Source organism: Arvicola amphibius, chromosome 2 (genome assembly GCF_903992535.2).
Source record: "Arvicola amphibius chromosome 2, mArvAmp1.2, whole genome shotgun sequence".
Taxonomy (NCBI): domain Eukaryota; kingdom Metazoa; phylum Chordata; class Mammalia; order Rodentia; family Cricetidae; genus Arvicola; species Arvicola amphibius.
The window spans coordinates 25,365,070-25,377,476 of record NC_052048.2 but is presented as its reverse complement, the minus strand read 5'-3'; positions in this window follow the sequence as shown (position 1 = coordinate 25,377,476).

Here is a 12,407-nt window from a genome sequence, read left to right as displayed (position 1 = left end):
TTGGCTGCTGTCTTGCTGTATATTGCCTTGATTATGTTTAGGTGTATTCCTTATAGCCATGCTCTCTCCAGGACCTTTATCATGAAGCAGTTTTGAATTCTGTCAAAGGCTTTTTCAGCACCTAAATAGATGATCATGTGGTTTTTATTTTTCAGTTTGTTTATATGGTAGATTACACGGACAGATTTTCATATATTGAACCATCCCTGCATCTGTGGGATGAAGCTGACTTGATCATGGTGGATGATTTTTCTGATGTGTTCTTGGATTCTGTTTGCAAGTACTTTATTGAGTATTTTTGCATTAATGTTTATAAGCGAGATTGGTCTGTAATTATCTTTCTTAGTGGTTTCTTCTTTATGTGGTTTGGGTATGAGGATAATTTTAGCCTCATAAAAAGAGTTTGGCAATGTTCCTTCTGTTGCTATTGTGTGGAATAATTTGAGGAGTTGGTATTAGTTCTTCTTTGAAAGTCTTGTAGAATTCTTAGCTGAAACCATCTGGTCCTGGCTTTTTTTTTGGTTTGTTTTTTGTTTTTGGTTGGGTGACTTTTGATGACTGTTTCCATTTCTTTAGCAGATATTGGTCTATTTAAATTGCTTATCTGGTCTTGATTTAATTTTGATAAGTTATATTTATCCAGAAAGTTGTCTATTTCCTTTAAGTTATCCAGTTTTGTAGAGTACAGGTTTTCGAAATATGACCTGCTTATTCTCTGGATTTCCTCTGAGTCTGTTGCTATGTCCCCCCTTTCATTTCTGATTTTGTTGATCTTTGAAGAATGAAGTTGAAGAAGACACCAGAAAGTGGAAAGGTCTCCCATGCTCTTGGGTAGGCAGAATTAACAGTAAAAATGGCAGTCTTACCAAAAGCAATATACAGATTCAATATAATACCCATCAAAATTTTTCACAGACCTCAAAAGAACGATACTCAACTTTATATGGAAAAGCAAAAAACCCAGGATAGCCAAAACAATCCTGTACAATAAAAGAACTTCTGCAGGCATGATAATCCCTGACTTCAAACTCTACTAAAGAGCTACAGTACTGAAAACAGCCTGATATTGGCATAAGAACAGACAGGAGGACCAATGGAACGAATCGAAGACCTGGATATTAATCCATACACCTTCAAACACCTGATTTTTGACAAAGAACCAAAAATTATAAGTGGAAAAAATAAAGCATATTTAACAAATGGTGCTGGCATAACTGGATATCAACATGTAGAAGAATAAAATTAGACCCAAATCTATCCCAGTGCATGAAACTCAAGTCCAAATGCATCAAAGACCTCAACATAAAGACAGCCACACTGAACCTTACAGAAGAGAAAGTGGGACGTACACTTGAACATGTTGGCACAGGAGACCACTTCCTAAACATAAACCCAGCATCACAGACACTGAGAGAAACAATTAATAAATGGGACCTCCTGAAACTGAAAAGCTTCTGTAAAGCAAAGGACACGGTCAACAAGACAAAATGACAGCCTACAGAATGGGAAAAGATCTTCACTAATCCCACATCAGACAGAGAGCTGATCTCCAAAATATACAAAGAACTCAAGAAATTGGTCATCAAAAGAACAAATAATCCAATAAAAATATGGGGTACAGACCTAAACAGAGAACTCTCAACAGAGGAATCTAAAATGGCTGAAAGACACTTAAGGAAATGTCCAACATCCTTAGTCATCAGAGAAATGCAAATCAAAATAACTCTGAGATTCCATCTTACATCTATAAAAATGGCCAAGATCAAAATCACTGATGACAACTTATTCTGGAGAGGTTGTGGGGTAAAGGGAACACATCTGTATTGCTGGTGGGAATGCAAGCTGGTACAGCCCCTTTGGATGGTCAGTGTGGCAATTTCCCAGAAAATTAGGAAACAACCTTTCTCAAGACCCAGTAATATCATTTTGGGTATATACCCAAAGGATGCTCAATCATGCCGCAAGGACATGTGCTCAACTATGTTCATACCAGCATTGTTTGTCATAGCCAGAACCTGATTTTATTAATTTGGATATGCTCTCTCTACCTTTTGGTTAGTTTGGATAAAGGTTTGTCTATTTTCTTTATTTTCTTGAGGAACCAACACTTTGTCTCATTGATTATTTGTATTGTTTTCTTTGCTTCTATTTTGTTGATTTCAGCTTTCATTTTGATTATGTTCTGTGGTCTAGTTCTCCTGGGTTAGTTTGCTTCTTTTTGTTTTAGCGCTTTCAAATGTTCTGTTAATTCACAAGTGTGGGATTTTTCCATCTTCTTTATATAGGCATTTAGTGCTATGAACTTTCCTCTTAACACTTCTTTCATTGCGTCCCATAAATTTGCATATGTTGTGTGGTCATTTTCATTGAATTTGAGGAAGTCTTTAATTTCTCTCTTTATTTCCTTCTTAACCCATTGATGATTTAGGTGAGCATTATTTAATTTCCATGTGTTTGTGAGTTTTCTGGTATTAGTGTTGCTGTTGAATTCTAATTTTAAGCCATGGTAATCTGATAACATACATGAGGTTATTACATTTTTTTTGTACCTGTTGAGGTTTGCTTTGTTACCGAGTATGTGGTCAATTTTTGAGAAGGTTTCATGAGATGCTGAGAAAAGGTATATTCTTTTATATTTAGATGGAATGTTCTATAGATGTCTGTTAAGTCCATATGAGTCATAAAAATCCATTAGTTCCCTTATTTCTCTGTTAATTTTCTGTTTGGTAGACCTGTCCAGTGGTGAGAGTGGGGTGTTGAGGTCTCCCACTCTTAGTGTGTGGGGTTTAATGTGTGATTTAAGCTTTAGAGTGTTTCTTTTACATATGAGGGTGCCCTTGTATTTGGGGGCATAGATGTTCAGTATTGAGATTTCCTCTTGATGGTTTTTTTCCTGTGACTGATATGAAATGTCCTTCTTTGTCTCTTTTGATTGATTTTAGTTTGAAGCCTATTTTGTTAGATATTAGGATAGCTACAACAGTTTGTTTCTTAGGTCCATTTGATTGGACAATTTTTTCCCAGCCCTTTACTGAGTTGACATCTGTCTTTGAGGTTGAGGTGTGTTTCTTTTATGCAGCAGAAGGATTCTGTTTTAATATTTAATCTGTTAGCCTGTGTCTTTTTATAGCTAAGTCGAGTCCATTTATATTAAGGGATATTAATGACCAGTGATTGCTATCTCCTGTTATTTTAGTTTTCGTTGTTAGTGATGTTATTGTGTGTGTTTTTTCTTTCTTTGGGATTTGCTGCTCTGAGATCATCTATTGTCTGTGTTTCTGTTTTTGTAACCAGCTTCCTTGGGTTGGAGTTTTTTTTTTCTAGTACTAATTCTACAGCTACTGCATGTTTTCCCTCTCCACCTGAGTTATCGTCTGGCATCCATTTACTACAAGTTTTTAATGTTTCAATTCAATGAGTTTCTACCAATCCAATGACATCCCACCTGAAGTGACTGAGCTCATGCATGAGCAAACCTCTTCCCCCAACTATGCTCTCACATTCCAGGTCCCTATTGGTGACTCTTTTGGCATAAAGTGCCTTTCCTGTCCATTTCTATCAGCCCCCTTTCCCCTTTCAGCTTTGAGAGAGAGAGAGAGAGAGAAGCATCATCTGTCTTGCTCTTAGGACATAGTTCTTGGGGCACTATTAGATTCTGGAACTTTAACCCAGGTGTTTCTATTGAACTTGTCTGTATTGAGTCTCATGATCTGAGTTGATGAGGATGACTGACCAAGTCTCTTCTTCATGTGGTAATGTTAGTCAACCAGTTGGACCTCTTTTCCACACCCGTGTACCAATTTCCCCAGGTTTCCAGAGGAACTAGCTGGTCGTTTTCAGTCTCGCCATCAAGGAGGCAGCTACCGAGAGACCTGTGTTTGTTTCCTCAGCCATCCCCCAAAATGTGTCTTATGGCTGTTCTAGAAAGCCATAGCCAAAAACATTTCATTTACTAATTAAAATTGTTCTGCAACTTCAGGCCATGCCTCTAAAACGCTGTCCTCATTTTAGACTCAAGCTTCATGTTCAGGAGTTCCCAAGGATGCTGTTACTTATTGTCATCTGTCTGTAGGGCCCCAGGGTCCCGCCACTCCTGAGGATTTATAAGTTGCTAGAATGACCCACTGAACTAATGATTCTGCTCTATTAGAATTATAGTTTTGCTATGTAAAATGATAGAAAGCAGAACGAAAGGGACATATCAGGCGAGAACAGGGAGGGCCCCATATAGGGAACTCCCATTGAGCCCACATATGCATCTCCTTCCCACAATTTTTATGGGTGGCAACATACAGAGGAGGCCAATCAGGGACACTGAGCTTAGCTCTGATGGTCAGAGAGTTATCAGGTTTTACTCCTTGATTAGAAGATGTGGTTCTGTCCCATATCTGCACCTTTAGGTAAGCAGTTAAGTCACAAATTAAATAAGGTCTGTGTTTACAGAGTGATACTAACCTCAGATCTACCCAGGTGAGCCCAGATCAATGAATGGCCCTGTAATAAACACTGAATCAGCTCTTTAAGCCCAAAGGGTTTGGGTAACTCATCATCTGCCCACAACTGAAACAAGACTTCTATTGTATTACACGTTTCAAAGTAAGACTCTGCAAACCACATGCACTCACCTTCTATTTCTACAAATCTGAACAATTTCTAATGTATTAAACGCCCCTTAATTCCATGATCTTCCTGTTCTGAGTCTTGAGTGCTCGGACAAGTGATTGGAACCAAATGACATTTTTGTTTCGGGAAGGGGAGCAGAGGTGGCAGAAGTAAAGTGATCCTATGGTTTATAATTTAGGCCACCCTGGGGCAACAGTGAACTTTCCAGCCTTTCCCAGACAATTCCTACAATGCCAGGGCAGGGAAGTTTCCCTATGGACAGAGAGGAGCTGTTTGTGTTCTCAGAGGCAAAGACCCAGGAGGCAGGAGGATTCTGAACACCTGAGCCCATCCTAGTAGCCAGGTCTCCTGTCACATGGAGCCCATGCCTCAGGGCAGTAGCTGTTTCCAGTGGGTGGAGCAATTGTTACATCTTGCTGAAATATTCGGAGCCTGTGTTTAATTGCAGATGATGTCCTGTTAATCCCTGACACTTGCTAGAACAAACACAGGGGAAGGACAAAGCCTCCAAGGGAGGCTAGAATAGTGGCGCTAGTGGGTGTCTTAGCTCCTAAACCGACTTCTCTGGAAAAACCTATGGGAGGGGCTGAGTCAGGCTTTCTTTTTCTGTTTCCCGAGTTCTCAGAAATGTTAGTCCAGACTTACTGTCATTACTTGTGCTCTGGTGTCCGAGTGGTTGAGCTGCTGTGCTTTGGGGAGGCCTCTGCAATCAAGCGACTTTCCTCGGAAGCCAATTCGCACACGTTGCAGAAGAGCCAGCATTTCCAAGCATCCTTGATAGGTGGGAGTCAGATATTGAAACTTGGCTTTCTGTCTCTTGCATAACCTCAGCTTCAGTTGCTGCCTGAAAAGGCATCCCACAAGCAAAAGCTGCTCAGACCAGAGACCAGATGGGCAGCATGCACAGGGAGACGGGAAAATGCTGGGCGTCGGGCTCCTTTTTATCTAAGATCCCCACAGTGGGGTGGGGTGGGGATCCCAATAGCTCCACAATCTACTGGGGTTCCATTTCCAGAACCCCAAGCACCTTAGGAAGGTCGCCGTGTGAAGATAAAATGTGAGGTCGTTATCACGTCGGAGCCTCTGTCCCGAATGAGACTGAGCAATGAGTGGAAGCTGGGAGAGCGGTGAGCCAGGTGGAGAAGGGCGTGGTCATTTCCACCTCCCCACTCTCAAACCCCCCCCCCCCCCCCCCCGCCAGCTTCTGGGCTTTGTAGCTCATGATTTCTCAACCTGTGGGTCACGTTCCCTGGGAGGATCAAATGACTCTTTCACAGGGACCGCCTAAGAGCATTGAAAAAACACAGATATTTACATTAACGATTCATAACAGTAGTAAAATTACAGTTATGAAGTAGCAACAAAAATAGTTTTATACTTGGGGGGTCACCACAGCATGAAGAGTTGTATTAAAGGGTCGCAGCATTAGGAAGGTTGAGAACCTGTGGTGTAACGTCTTCCAGATGCTGTGCAGAGGCTGCAGGGGCACCTGCATGCTTGCAGCATTTCCATCACTCCAGGCCTGGCTCCTGTGGCCAGGGCACACCTGCTCTCGCTTGCATCGTTGCAGCCTCAGGGACTCTGCACACTGCCCCTCACCCTGCTGGCCCTCTGCCCCCAGCTCAGGTCCTGCTTCATGACGTGGCTGCAGCAAGCTAAGCGCTCTGTACTGGCATCCCAATAGTTTTCCTGTGCAGGAAGCACAGCTTCTTCCTCCAAGGACCTCTGATTGGCTTGGATCTAAGCATGAAGTTGGGATCTAGTGCCTTTCACCTGCTGTTGCTGTGCTCACAGGAAAACACCACTCAGATGCCGGAGTCTGCAAAGCCTGCGGCTCTGGCCTCTCCACGCTTAGCAGATGGGTCCAAAGGATCTCACAATGACTACAGGTTGCATTACCCAACCACTGAATACTTAATTAACAGACGCTGTTTTCTCTAACCCTTAACTGTCACGGTTTGCTTTTTAAAAAATCTCAAATTGATTTTATCTTATGGCACATTAAACATACCTTATTTCAAATTGCAGTTCTGAAAAAAAGTCAACTCCACGTACTTTGAGCTCTATACACATACTATTTATTTTGAAAAATATATTTAATCTCTTTGCCTTGTGGCTGTATTCTGTTAACTGTGAACTATTGCATGAAGGGTTTGATGGCCTGTTAATCTTTTATCAGAGCCCAGTTACTTCTCCTCCTCAAGGCAGCGGAGGGCTCCAGTATTCTTCAGTCACCTAAATCCATTTCACAAACTTAGATGATTCAGGTTGAGCTGCTGGATCTGGCACTGCCCATCTGCTTCTGCTTGGCCTTTATGCTTAGCCTCTAAGGATCCAGTTTAAACTTGGGGCAATTAATATCAATTAATGAGGTTATTTGAGATATAAATGATAGTTCATTTTTAACAAAGGGTTTTTAAAATTTACAGGAAAATTAGAAATGAGAGTTTTTGAAGGGATCAAAAGTAGCTCATACTTTTATATTAAGAAACAAAAAAATTTAAAAGTACTATTTGTAACGTTTGTTTTAAAACATTTATGAAAGAACATCCATCAGAGAGCTCAGAGCTTACATTAGAACCTGAAATGGTCCTGTGCCCTGTGAGCTTAGGCATATCATCTTGATAGTTTCACCTCCCGCACCATAACTACGGTTTCCAGCCCTCTGGTAAGGTCAAAGAATGACAATCTCAGGCACACCAAACTGTTCTTCCTCCTGTAATGTCATGTCTGTGTATTCTGTATCAATTCTCATATGAACCAGCAGTCCTGGTTTGTCCAATCTGGCTGCAAAGTCCTGCAGAGGGATCATGCACAAGGACTTGGTTTTACATCTAGCTCCCTGGAAAGGCTAAAAGATTTTCCGTTCACCCGCACACCTGATGTGGATCTACCCACAGTTCCACCCATTTTCCAAGCTTTCCATTTCTCCTTAGCACTTTGTTCTCTTTGATATTATATTTTATCCAGGGCCGTTCTTCTGTTGGACTTTGTTCTACCACCCATCATTCTTTATCCAGATGTGTCAGCATAAATACAGAGACACAGGACAGAAGGATAGAAGGAAGTGGACAGTCGGGTACAGAGTTGCCAGTGGGCAGAGCAGACAGCACAGCAGAGCACACGCAGATGAGGAAAAGTAAAGGAATCTTAAGTTGTTTCACTGGAGCAGCTGAGGGGATGTTTTCTCTCTCTGCAGGATCAGATGGTTCAGCCCTTCATCGTCCATCTCTTCCCCCCCAAGGAGGGAACAGGAAACACAGAGTAATGTGATATAACCACTTCCTTTTTTTCTGTTCGATGAGTAAATCACCCATGTACTCAAGCCAGCTGTGGCCAAAATCTTCTGATCTTTGAAACACTGCTATTTAAAGTCTATTTCAAAACTTTAAGACATCTAAGAAAGAAACTGAGGAAGATACCAGAAGATGGAAAGATCTCCCCTGCTTGTGGATTAGCAGGGTTAATGTTGTACAAATGGCCAGCCTACCAAGAGCAATCTGCTGAGTCAATGGATAACCTTAAAATTTTAACAGAGTTTTCACGGGAAGTTAATAAATAATCTTAACTTTCATCTAGAAACACAAAATCCTGAGGTAGCCCAAACAATCTTGAACAACAATGACAAAACAAAACATAGGAACCTGCAGGGGACATCACCATCCAAGATTTCAAGTTGTACCGCAGAGCTATAGCAATAAAACAATATAGTACTGGCATAAAAACAGGTAAAAAAAAAAAGGCTACTTTGGTTTTGACAAAGAGGCCAACAATGCAGTTGGGAGAAAAGACAGCATCCTTAACACATGGTTCTGGTCAAACTGGAGAGGTACATGCAGGAGAACAAAGCGAGTCCCTGATTGCTGCACCAAACTCAAATCCACACGAACCAAGGACTTTAACCTAAGACTTCGTACCCTGAATCTGATAGGGCAGAAAGGATGGATCATGCAAAGACTTTTGGTTGCTCACCTTCGTGGACCTGGAGGGAATTGGGAGGACCTTGGACTCAACATAGTGTAGAGAACCCTGATGGCTCTTTGGCCTGGAGAGGGAGGGAGTGGGGGTATGGGTGGAGGGGAGGGGAGGGAAGGAGGAGAAGGAGGGGAGGAGATGGCAATTTTTAATAAAAAAAAATAAACTGAAAAAAGGAAAAGACTTTCTGGACAGAACTGCAATGTATAGGCATTAAGAATAACAGTTAATGGGACCTCATGAAACTAAAGGCTTCTGTACAGCAAAGGCAGCCCACGGAATGAGAAAAAAAATTCTCTACCAGCTATACATCCGACAGAGGTAATATCTAGAATTCACAGAAAGCTTTACAAAAAAGAAAATACCTCCCTCAAAAGGAAAGGAAATGGACAACTGAACAAAAAAGAAAGAGAAAATCTTTTAAAAGATCCTTAGCCATGCAAGTTAAAATTCTTTGAGGTTTTTGTCTCACTCCAGTCAGGATGACTAATGCAGAAGAAAACAGAAGCAACAATGAAACCAAGCAGCAACAGATGCTGGGCTGGATATGGGAAAAGGGAAGCACTTATTCATTGCCACTAGGAGTGCAAAATGGAGCAGCGACTGTAAACATCAGTGTGGGTTCCCAGAAAGCTAAAATAATGTCTACCTCGTGATCAGGCTGGACCACTCCTGGGCATTTACCTGAAGGACTCCACACCCTAATCGAGAGACACTGCTCCTCCATGCTCATTGCTGCTCTGCTCACAATCTCCAGGAGGGGTAATAAGTCCAGATGTCCATCAACTGATGAGTGATTAGCGAAAATGCATAACAACACAATAGATGATTATTATACTGTTAAGAAAGATGAAATTATAAAGTTTTCAGGGAAATGAGTGGAGCTGGAAACAGTTATTCTGAATGAGGCAATCCAGACCCAGGAAGACAAAGGTTGCACATTTTTCTCAGTTGTGGATGTTAGCATTGAATCTTCAGATTTGTATTTTAGGAGAAGGGGCTTTCAAAGGAGGAGCAGTACAATGCAGTGGTATAAAGGATTAAATGGGAATAATTATACAGAAAGTGTTATAGTGGGGTCAAGGAGAGGAAGAGAGGGTAAGAGAAGTATTATAGGATGGATAAATAATATTAAAGGTGTTTTGAAAAATCATAGAAACATATTATAATATAGGATTTCTAAAATATATCTATATAAACACACAAAAGAGATAAAAAGAGGTAAAATGGAGATACCCTACCATTGGGCAACAGTGTCCCTACTATGCAGAGTCTAACAAATAAAAGCCCAGGGCCAGGAATGCAGAATTCCTCTTTTTGGAGTTGTAGGTCCTGTAGACTCTCAAACATTATAGGTTACTGTCACCATTCTTGATTACTCTTCAGAACGCTTTTTGAAGTTTTATTTTACTTTATTATTTTTCAAAACTCTCATTGTGTTATTTGTTGCTCATGGTACAATTACACAGGGTATTTTCATATCCTAAATAATCCATATTGGGCCCATTTTCCACATCTGCCCCGAGTTTGCCCTTTCTCTCACCAAGGCCTCCCATCCACCCCTCTTTCCTCTAGAAGATTTTACTTCTATTTTCATGCCATGTATACAACCTGAGTTTATGCATCTGTCTAAAATCTTAGGATCACAAATGAGAAACCTATGCTATATTTCATGGTGAGATTGGTTTAATCCACTTAATATAATTATCTCCACTAGCATACATTTTCCTCCAAATGCCATAACTTTGTCTTCTTTATGGCTGAAAAATCCCATTGTACACAGAGGCACATTTTCTTTATCCATTCCTCTGTTGTTGGAAACTAGGTTGGTTCTATAGTTTAGCTATTGTGGACAATGTTCCAGAATTTTATGGTAAGACCCTATTGCTGCAGACCACACATTTGAGTCATAAGACATGACAAAAACCAAGTTGGTATTGACCTAGAAGCTTCGTCCCTACTGTTTAGCTTTCATAGTGCTGGAAGGTGCTGTGTATGCTACTGGACAAGGAAAGTCATCATCAGTCTTATCCCGCTGTGACCCTGGGAGCTGCAATTGTGACTGTCCTCACCAGACATGCCCCCTGGTGCAATAGTGACTGCAGCATCATGGCAGCAACCAATAACTTTCTGATTCGATTTAAGTTTTGTTCCTAAGATGAAACACATACCTTCCACCATTATTGGGTTAAGAACCTATGGTTTGATAGATCATAGGCCAAGGGAAGAATTTATTACTATTGCTTAGCTAAATGGACATTGTATACTGTGTCTTAAAGACCTATTGTTGAATCCACAGATCAGTGTGTCTCCCAACCCTCCCCTGAGAAGCTTCAACTTGCTGTAGATGATGACTGAGACAGGACCCACAACTGGTCAAGGTGCAGAGAATAAGCAGAATGCTCACCCCTAACTCTGTTTCCCATAAAGCTCATGGAACATTACAGAAGAGGGAGTAGAAAGTTTAAAAGCCAAATGTGATGGATGACTGGAAGGGAACTGTGTCTTTTAGATACAGCAGGGCACCTGAATATATGGACTCACAGTGGTTGTTAGAGAATGCACAAGCCCAAGTCATACCAAATCTTATCATGGGAAAAGCCCTGTTTGTAGATTGTTTCAAGGTTCTGGTTATTACAAATAATGCTGCTATGAACATAGTTGAACAAGTGTCCTTGTAGTATGATTGAACATCCTTTGGGTATATGTCCAAGATTCTTCCAGGAATTGTTATGTTTACTTTATTTTGACTGGTGTAAGTTGGAATCTCAAAAATGTTTAACTATTTATTTCCCTTATGACTAGTATTTTTAGCACACCTTTAGGTATCTATTGACCATCTGTATTCTTTCTTTTGAGAACTCTCCATTCAGTTCATGAGTCCTGTTGGGAAAGATTTTCCTCCCCCATTCTGAGAGCCTTCTCTTCACCCTGCTAATTGTTTCTTTTGCTGTTTATGCCACATTTTTGAGGATGTTGTCAGCAATCCTTTAGCAGGATAATATAAAGTGGTTGGAACTGATTCACACAATTGGTCAAAAGTGTTTGCATAATTCTCAGTGGAAGGATTAAACTTTTATGCTCTCGACACATTTTCCTATAGGATCTACATGTGTGTAGTCTGTCTTTCTACCTAATTTATAGGTTCGTGCAAGTGCCTGCCTTGACTGATATTATAATAGTGACTTTTTAATAACCACTACTTAATTTCTTTTCTTTCCTTCCTTCCTTCCTTCCTTCCTTCCTTCCTTCCTTCCTTCCTTCCTTTCTTTCTTCTTTTCTTCCTTTCTTCCTTTCGTGTATGTGTGTGTGTGTGTGTGTGTCTGTGTCTGTGTCTGTGTGTGTGTGTGTATAGATGGTCAAGGAAGTGAGGACAACATGCAGGATGTGGATCTCTCTTACCATGCAAGATCCAGGATTCAGCTCGGGTGGTCAGGTTTCATAGCAAACACCTATACCCGCCTAGGCATATCACTAGCCCTGACCTCCAAATTAAACAGAGGGGCATATTGCAGGCTCAACTACTCTGTAGTCTTGGTGCCAGAATGAAGAATTTATGGCTGGATCCAAGGAGAATTAGTCAGCCTTAGGCAGACCCTAAGCCCAAATAAAATGTGATTGAGAAATAAATGTTTGATATTGTAAGCCAGTTAGGTACTGGGATTGTTTATGACACAGTATAGTTCATGCACAATGTGATTTTTTCCCCCTAGAGAAATAGAGATAACTTTAGAACTCAATTTTGTATAAGGAGTTTAATGAATGATAAAGTATTTTATCTCTTAAAAATAGTATTTTAAAAATACTAT